The sequence below is a fragment of the Artemia franciscana genome, chromosome 5 (assembly GCF_032884065.1).
Source record: "Artemia franciscana chromosome 5, ASM3288406v1, whole genome shotgun sequence".
In the NCBI taxonomy this organism is placed as follows: domain Eukaryota; kingdom Metazoa; phylum Arthropoda; class Branchiopoda; order Anostraca; family Artemiidae; genus Artemia; species Artemia franciscana.
The window spans coordinates 23,063,741-23,071,194 of record NC_088867.1 but is presented as its reverse complement, the minus strand read 5'-3'; the positions used below and the strand labels follow the sequence as shown (position 1 = coordinate 23,071,194).

The window sequence follows — 7,454 nt, the reverse complement described above, 5'->3', positions numbered from 1 at the left end:
AATTATAATGATAGTCCAGTTTTAACTTATAAATTTTCAAAAACTGTTGGGCAAATTATTTTTAATTATAATTTAATACTAAAAAGATTAGATAGTGATATAAATTGGAAACCGGTTTGTAATTGTAAGCAACTTGGCCCATTTGTAAATCCTACTTACAAACATGTTATAACAGGGGACTTGTCAATAATAAAGCAAGATGATCTTCAAATTATAATGAATAAAGGGGCTAATTTCCGTCTTTCTCATCATCTGAAACCATCGAGTGTTCTTGATGGCTTGGAAAATGATTTCGATTTATTTATTGATAAGTGATGTAAGAAAGAGAATAAAAATAAAGAGAGTTTTCAAAGTTGGAAGAATTTAATTATTAGTAGAATAAGAAATAAAATATATTCTAACTTAAAAAATAGTAACACTAAATCATTATTTTATAATGCGAAGATTAAACAAGCAATTGCTAATCTAAAGAATGAATTTGTAATTGTGCCAGTGGATAAAGCTAATAATAATTTTGTCATAATTTGTCAGAAGCTGCATTGTGATATCTTAAAAAGGGAGTTATGCACAACTAATGTTTACGAAAAGGTAAATATAGAGGATGAGAATTTAATTGAAAAGACTGAAGAAATACTTTTAAAAAATTTTAATATTAAAATAAATGACAATGATAAAAAGTTCCCTTTCCTATATTGGACTGTAAAATTTCATAAGAATCCCCCTAAACCACGGTTTATTGCTAGAGCAGCTAAATGTCCAACCCGCATTGCTGCTACTGACCTCTCTTTAATTTTAAAGGAAATTGTAAATAAACTTAAAACCTATTGTTCTGGTATTAAAAATTTTCGGATTTTAATCCATATTGGAGTGTTAATAATTCACTGCAGGTGATAGATTCTTTAACAATGGTTTCAGCTAAAAGAATTGAGTCTTTCGATTTTGCAACAATGTATACTAATTTATCACTTAATGTAGTGTTTGATAATTTAAAAACTGTTATCAAGAAATCTTTCCTCTTATCTAGTAAAAGGTTCTTAAAAATAGACACTTATAATAAAAAAGCTATATGGACAAATTGTTTTAATACTACAGTTAACTTGAGATGTTACAGCTTGGATATGATTTTTGAGCTATTAGAATTTGTTTTATACAATACTTATATAAGATTTGGGGGCGATTTGTACAAACAAATTGTGGGAATTCCCATGGGGGGGGGGGGAATGCCAGCCCATTTATAGCTGACTTGTTTTTAAGTCAACTAGAATATAAATATATGATGGATAAGAATAATCCAATTAATTTAAAACATGTTTTGTCAAATAATAAAAGATATTTAGATGATATTTTGGTCTTAAATTGTAAGGATTTCATTGATATTTCTAAAAATATATATCCATCAGAGCTTATTCTTGAGCCTAGTCATGGCGCTGGTCATGAAGTTCATTTCTTAGATTTAAATATCAATATTTGTGATAATAATAAATTAGGTTTTAAAATGTATAATAAAACGGATGATTTTGATTTTGAAGTGATTAGTTTCCCATTCCCTGAAAGTAATATACACTTAAATATCACATATTCAGCGTTTTTCTCACAGTTACTTCGTTATGCAAGGATTTGTAGTAATTATATTGATTTTAAAATAGATGTAAAATCTTAAGCCAAAAATTGATATCAAGAGGTTTTTCTGCAAATAGATTAACTTGGCAATTTAAAAAATTTAGTTTTCATTATAACGAACTTTTAAATAAATATAAAAAAAATTATCTAGAAATACTTAAAGAAATTTTCAACTAATTTCGGAGGTTTGAGAAATGTTGTCGCAGCGCCATTTATTTAGAATTGTGTTTCTAATTGAGCGGATTTTTTCAAAAATTAGCCACATGGTAAAGATGAATTCTATAATTGTTTAGTTCATTCAGGTTTTCTGCAATGTGTTAATATTTGTGATTTGGTAAAATTTATAATATTTAGTTTACCTATTGTTGCTAAAAAGAGGGATATATTAACAGGATAAGCTTGTTTTGGTTTTACTTGGTTGTTTAACATTTGCTGTTTTTTTTTTCTTTCATAGGCATGTATTTTGGGGGTGATACCTGACACGGGGATGCCACGGATATTCTATGGTAGCCACAACACTGTGCTGGGTAGAGAATTTAAAGTGGCGAAACCCTATATAGGCCAGTGTATTCTCCTGATGAGCCCTTGTGTTGGGTTGTTGCCTCTGAATTATTTGTCTATATTATTTTTTCCATTGTTTGGTAAATGACGACTTATACTTATTGACGACATGACTGCCTGTCCATGGATTATTCTTTATAGTTGATTGTGTATGGCTATGCTGTTTGACCTATGTGATTGTAAGGATGAGTAGGGTTAAGGCCTCATTCAAGTGCTGGTCTATATTAATCACTAATTTAGGAAAACAGTCTTCCTTTTCTCCTTCTGTCTTTTTTTTTTTTTTTTTTTGTGTTTGTGCTGTTGCATTGGTGATTTCTCTTTTCATGATATACATATATATATATATATATATATATATATATATATATATATATATAATATATATATATATATATATATATATATATATATATATATATATATATATATATATATATATATATATATATATATATATGTGTGTTTTTAACTACGTAAAACTTGCGAATATACAACATTCTTCGCTGTCCCATTGTCTGTGCATATAAATAGATTGTCAGGTTTACCGACTCTTGAACATGCAACATATAATTGTCCATGGGAAAACAATCCGTATTCAGATCTATATTTGATTGCCCTTGAGCTTTGTTGATGGTGATTGCTAATTGAACATTCCCTGTGTCCCGGTCGTCATTTATATATCCCCCCTGTGCCCCCGGTGTCTCCGTTGTAGTTGTGTCCCTGTGTCCCGGTCGTCATTTATATTCCCTGTGTCCCGGTGTTCCAGTGTGTAATTTCTCTTTGAGTCCTGTTCGTCATTTATAATCCCTGTTTCCCGGTCGTCATTTGTGTCCCGGTGTCCCGGTCTGTAATTTCGTCAGTAGACAAACAACTTCATGACGGAATAATACTCAATCCTCATAATGACGTCAGTCGACAAACATGACATCAGTCGACAAACAAACATGACGTCAGTCAATAGACATACAACTTTATATAGATATAGTTTCTTTTTTAGTTTTTCTTCTTTTTTTTTGCAGCTTTTTTAGTTTTTTTTTAGCTTTTTTTTCTTTTTAGTTTTTCACCTTTTTATGGCACTTGGTATTAACCCAGTAACATATAGCAATCGCAAATTCTGTCAGTCTGTCGGTCAATGTTCATTCTAACATTGACAGATGGAAAATTTTTCACTTGCCAAGCATGCTAAAGCTCAACAATTTATAATACACCTCAAAAGTTTAAGTATCTGTTTTAAGGTTTTCGAATTACTTTAATCTATTGTCAAAATATTTTAAAATATTTATGCAATTCCCAGTTTTTACATTTTTAGTTTCAGTTTTCTTTTTCTTCTTTATTTTTCAGACGTAAATACATATCCCCGAACCTTTGTTTTTTTTTTAAACTAAAATCTGGTAGGCATTGATGACCTTATTCAAGTCAAAATCTCAAACCCAATTATCATCGCTATCATTTTCAGTTTTGATACGTTTTGATTCTCACTCTCCAGGTTGATCTTCATCTAACTGCGTGGTTTTGCGTTCTTTAGCTGCAAGCCTTTTGGCATTAACTCTTTGAGCAGCTTCCTCGGCTGTTTCTTCTGCCATTGTAGGATTCGGTAACATTCTATCTTTTTCAATGTTTTTCAAATTGTTAATGTTCATTCTAACATTGACAGTTGGAAAAATTTTGGCGTGCCAAGCCTGCTAAAGCTCAACAATTTATAATAAACCTCAATATTTTAAGTATCTGTTCTAAGGTTTTCGAATTACTTTAATCTATTGTCAAAATATTTCGAAATATTTATGCAATTCCCAATTTTTACATTTTAGTTTGTTTTCTTTTTCTTCTTTATTTTTCAGATGTCATATGCAAACCCTCAGCACAAAAATACATACAACTTATCTATATATATAAAAATAAGTTGTCTGTGGATGGATGGATGGATGTGTCAGGTGACGTCACCTGAAAAAACTGGATCAGGTGACGTCAAAACTGAAAAAACTAAAAAAAGGCAAAAACTACAAAAAAAACTAAAAACTAATAAAAAAAATAAAAAAGCTAAAAAACTAAAAAAACTATAAAGGTAAAAACCAATAAAAAACTAAAAAAAAAAAACTGAAAAAACTAAAAAAAGGCAAAAACTACAAAAAAAACTAAAAACTAATAAAAAAAGTAAAAAAGCTAAAAAACTAAAAAAAAACTAAAAAAAGGTAAAAAACTAAAAAAAATAAAAAATAAAAAAAAACTAAAAAAAAGGAAAAAACTGAAAAATAAGCTAAAATAAAGGTAAAAACCAATAAAAAACTAAAAAAAAAAGGAAAAAAACTAATAAATGACGACACTCAAAGAGAAAGCGACCAGGACAAAAGGAATGTTCGATTAGCAATCAACAAAGCACAGGGACACAGGGAGTATAAATGACGACCAGGACATAAGTAAAAAAAAAAACTATCTATATATATAAAAATAAGTTGTCAAACTAAAAAAAGGCAAAAACTACAAAAAAAACTAAAAACTAATAAAAAAGCTAAAAAACTAAAAAAACTAAAAAAAAGGCAAAAACTACAAAAAAAACTAAAAACTAATAAAAAAAAATAAAAAAGCTAAAAAACTAAAAAAACTAAAAAAACTAAAAAAAGGTAAAAAACTAAAAAAACTAAAAACTAAAAAAAACTAAAAAAAAGGAAAAAACTGAAAAATAAGCTAAAATAAAGGTAAAAACCAATAAAAAACTAAAAAAAAAACTGAAAAAACTAAAAAAAGGCAAAAACTACAAAAAAACTAAAAACTAATAAAAAAAGTAAAAAAGCTAAAAAACTAAAAAAACTAAAAAAACTAAAAAAACTAAAAAAAGGTAAAAAACTAAAAAAAATAAAAAATAAAAAAAAACTAAGAAAAAAGGAAAAAACTGAAAAATAAGCTAACATAAAGGTAAAAACCAATAAAAACTAAAAAGAAAAAAAGGAAAAAACTAAAAAAAATTTTCATCTAAAAAACTAAAAAAAACTAAAAAAGGTAAAAACTAAAAGAACTAAAAAAGAAAAAAATAAATGACGACACTCAAAGAGAAAGCGACCAGGACAAAAGGAATGTTCGATTAGCAATCAACAAAGCACCGGGACATAGGGAGCATAAATGACGACCAGGACATAAGTAAAAAAAAAATTAACAAAACTAAAAAGAAGGTAAAAACTACAAAAAAACTAAAAAGAAAAAAAAACTAAAAACTAATAAAAAAACTAAAAAATCTAAAAATCTAAATAAACTAAAAAAGAAAAAAAAAGGAAAAAAATAAAGGAGAAAAACAAAACTAAAAAACGAATGTATATACAGACCGGTACACCGGGATACAAATGACGACCGGGACACAGGGAATATAAATGACGACCGGGACACAGGGACACAACTACAACGGGGACACCGGGGGAAACAGGGGGATATAAATGACGACCGGGACAAAAAAACTAAAAAGAAAAAAAAACTAAAAACTAATAAAAAAACTAAAAAATCTAAAAATCTAAATAAGCTAAAAAAGAAAAAAAAAGGAAAAAAATAAAGGAGAAAAACAAAACTAAAAAACGAATGTATATACAGACCGGGACACCGGGATACAAATGACGACCGGGACACAGGGAATATAAATGACGACCGGGACACAACTACAACGGGGACACCGGAGGAAACAGGGGGATGTAAATGACGACCGGGACACCGGGACAGGGAATGGTCGATTAGCAATCACCATCAACAAAGCTCAAGGGCAATCATTAGAATCATGAGGTATAGATCTGAATACAGATTGTTTTCCCATGGACCATTATATGTTGCATGTTCAAGAGTCGGTAAACCTGACAATCTATTTATATGCAAAGACAATGGGACAGCAAAGAATGTTGTATATTCGCAAGTTTTACGTAGTTAAAACCATATATATATATATCTATCTATATTCACAGGTGGGACATAGGGACACAACTACAATGGCGCGTAACTATTATGGCGCGTAACGACTTACGCGCGCGGGGGGGCTTGGGGGGGGCGCGAAGCGCCCCCACCAACTAGGTGTTGGGGTGGCGCGAAGCGCCACCCCAACAGCTAGTTTATATATATAGAAGATATAATCTGGCGTAACAGATCTCGCGCCCCCCCCAAGCTCCCCCGCGCGCGTAAGTCGTTACGCGCCATATTAGTTACGTGCCATTGTAGTTGTGTCCCTGTGTACCACCTATGAATATAGATAGATTTATATATGTGTTTTGAACTACGTAAAACTTGCGAATATACAACATTCTTGGCTTTCCCATTGTCAGTGCATATACAAAGCCTTATGCACTAATAATGACGTCATATGCAAACGCTCTTTTTACAAACAAACAAACATGCATACACACAACTCGTTTTTATATAGATAGATAGATAGATAGATACAATACAAATTAACTGCGTAAAACTTGCGAATATACAACATTCTTCGCTGTCCAATTGTCGCTGCATATAAATAGATTGTCAGGTTTACCGACCCTCGAACATGCAACGTACAATTGTCCATGGGAAAAACAATCAGTATTAAGATCTATACCACATTTTTCTATTGATTGACCTTGAGCTTTGTTGATGATGATTGCAAATGCTAATCGAATTGGGAATTGCAATCTTTTAAATTGAAAAGGCAGATTCGTTGGAATCGTGTGAATGCGAGGAATAAGAACAGCCTCACCCTCAAAAGGCCCTGTCAAGATTGTGGCCTCTATTACGTTTTCCATTGTTGTTTTTTTAAGGCAAGTCGCGTGCCATTGCAAAGCTTTGGTGGGTTGATATTTCTTAACAGTATTATTGGTACGCCTATTTTTAGTTGTAGCACGTGTGGTGGAAACCCTGAACGATCCACGGAATTTAAACATTCAGATGGATAATTAACCGCCTCATTTGGTTCCAAAACTGTGTCGACTGACTTGTAAAGGACTGCCTGGTCTCGAATCTTGGTAAAAACAATATTGTTGGTTTTGTGGACGTCTATATATTTGGGTGCAAGAATCGCTCTTTCACTTAGCTATTTATTATTTTTATAATTGTGTAGAATATTCGGAAATACTTTTTCAATCAATTTATTTTTGGACGTCACTAAATTACAGAATTCAGCAGGTAGTTGTATACGTCCTGAAATTGATTCTACTGGGAGCTTTCCGTTTCCCATTGTCAGCAATTGATCTGAAAATGTTTGACCAGAGTCATCGTTTTGCAATCGGACACGCATATTTGTAATTAATTTTAATGTTTTTACGTGTGCCCATAAA

The 7,454-nt window shown here is 30.9% G+C and overlaps 1 long non-coding RNA gene across 1 annotated transcript; it reads left to right on the top strand.

Moving 5' to 3' along the window:
* Positions 1–2,643: 2,643 nt before the first annotated feature.
* Positions 2,644–5,826, top strand: LOC136027122 (uncharacterized). The gene is made up of 2 exons (XR_010617505.1): positions 2,644–4,243; positions 4,875–5,826. It is a non-coding gene; the product is annotated as an uncharacterized LOC136027122 (long non-coding RNA).
* The last annotated feature ends 1,628 nt before the right edge of the window (positions 5,827–7,454 follow it).